We start from the raw sequence: 2,543 nt of genomic DNA, 5'->3' as shown, positions 1-2,543 counted from the left end.
TGATTGCCCAGCCCAAATGTCATCATATTAAACCAAACGTACACACCCACACACATGCACACACACACTATATAATGAAATTTTAATAAAACATACACTGGGGGATTCTGATGCAAACACGCTGACGGTGATGATGAAACTCGGAGTAAAACGTGTCCACATTGAGAAAGCGTGTGTGTCTATGTGTGTGCAAGTAAGTGCAAGCGAGCGTGCCGGACGTGCTAATCAATGTGTGCGAAAAGTCAATTCTCGTTTCCGTTACGACGCCAGCAAGTAAATTAGCCAGGGGAGGCGGGTGCTCAAGAATCTATACATGGTTGTTTTTTTCAACTAAAAACGCCTGAGTATACATGGTAGTTTTTTCCCTCTAAAAATGCCTTCTATTGATGGTCATTTTTTTTTGCAAAAAACACCTTACAATACATGGTTGTTTTTATCGGCAAAAAACGCCTGACGAGACATGGTCGTTTTTCTTCGGCTAAAAGTACCTTACTATATAATATACATGGTCGTTTTTTCCCGCTAAAAACGCATTCTATGGTTGGTCATTTTTTTTCTGCAAAAAACACCTGAAAATACATGGTCGTTTTTAGCGGCAAAAAAGCCTTACGATACATGGTTGTTTTTTTGGCTGCAAATAACGACCATGTAAAGTAAGGCGTTTTTGGCAAAAAAAAATGACCATGTATAGTCAGCCATTTTTGGCAGAAAAAAAGACCATGTATTGTAACGTGTTTTGGGCCGAAAAAACCAACTAAGTAAGGCGTTTTTTTGCCGAAAGAAAACCGACCATGTATATAGTAAGGCGTTTTTAGCTATCAAAAAAAAACACCATGTGTCGTAAAAATTTTTTTGCTCAAAAAACGACAATGTATCTTAAGGTGTTTTTTTGCCGAAAATAAAAATGCCTTACTATACATGGTCGTTTTTTGCGGCCAAAAACGCCTTATACATGGTCGTTTTTTTCTTACAAATACGCCTGAATAGACATGGTCGTTTTTTTCGGCCCAAAACACCTTACTATACATGGTCGTTTTTTTTTGGCCAAAAACGCCTTACTAATCATGGTCGTTTTTTTTGGCGAAAAATGGGCTAAACACGCCTTACTATACATGGTCGGGTTTTTTGGGGCTAAAAATGTCTTACTATACATGCTCTGTTTTTTTCAGCCAAAAACGCCTTACTATACATGGTCGTTTTTTTCGGCCAAAAACGCCTGACTAGACATGGTAATTTTTTTCGGCCAAAAACGCCTTACTATACTACACATTGTCGTTTTTTTTAGCCAAAAATGCCTTACTATACATGGTCGTTTTTTTCGGCCAAGAACGCCTTACGATACAGGGTCGTTTTTTTTCCGGCCAAAAACGCCTTACTATACATGGTCGTTTTTTTTTTTTGACAAAAAAAAACGCCTTACTATACATTGTCGTTTTTTTGAGCCAAAAATGCTTTACTATACATGATGATTTTTTTTTATAGCCAAAAACTCCTTGAGTTTTTATATTTAAAAACGGTCTTATAGAGGGACATTGTATCATGGTCTTGACCTGACTGGTAGTTGAATGGTTAGTGCGTTGGCATTGCGCTGTGGAGGTGCAAGGTTCGAATCCAGCTCTGTCCTTCATCTGTGTTCTCAAAAATGTGACTGACTGTGCCTTTTCTGATCCTTTCTGCACTTTTTCGGGCTCACACTCACACCTATGGAACATATAAAGTGAGTGTTGATCACCTGACTGGTCGAATGGTTAGTGTGTTGTAGTTGCACTGCTGAGGTGCAGGGTTTGATTCCCTCTTGTTTTTTTTGGGGGGGGTGGCGCGGGGATAAAAACGCCTAACGATACATGGTAGTTTGTTTGGGGCTAAAAACACCTTACTATACATGGTCGTTTTTTTCTTACAAATACGCCTGACTAGACATGGTCGTTTTTTTCGGCCGAAAACACCTTACTACACATGGTCAGGGTTTTTTTGGCCAAAAACACCTTACTATACATGATCGTTTTTCTTCGGCCCAAAACGCCTTACTATACATGGTCGTTTTTTTTCGGCCAAAAATGCCTTACTATACACGGTCGTTTTTTTGAGCCAAAAACGCCTGACTTTACTTGGTCGTTTTTTTCGGCCCAAAACACCTTACTAAACATGGTCGGGGTTTTTTTGGCCAAAAACGCCTTACTAATCATGGTCGTTTTTTTGGGCGAAAAATGGGCTAAAAACGCCTTACTATACATGGTCGGGTTTTTTTGGGCTAAAAATACCTTACTATACATGGTCGTTTTTTTCGGCCCAAAACGCCTGACTATACATGGTCGTTTTTTTTTTCAGCCCAAAACGCCTTAGGATACATGGTTGTTTTTTTTTTGGGCCCAAAACGCCGTTGTATACATGGTCCTTTTTGTCAGCCCAAAAAGACTTCATATACATGGTCTTTTTTTTCGGCCCAGAACACCTGACTATACAAGGTCATTTTTTTCGGCCCAAAAAGCCTCATATACATGGTCTTTTTTCTCGGCAAAAAATGCCTTACGATATGCCTGTAC

Source organism: Hippocampus zosterae, chromosome 17 (genome assembly GCF_025434085.1).
Source record: "Hippocampus zosterae strain Florida chromosome 17, ASM2543408v3, whole genome shotgun sequence".
In the NCBI taxonomy this organism is placed as follows: domain Eukaryota; kingdom Metazoa; phylum Chordata; class Actinopteri; order Syngnathiformes; family Syngnathidae; genus Hippocampus; species Hippocampus zosterae.
This window is presented reverse-complemented; position numbering follows the sequence as displayed.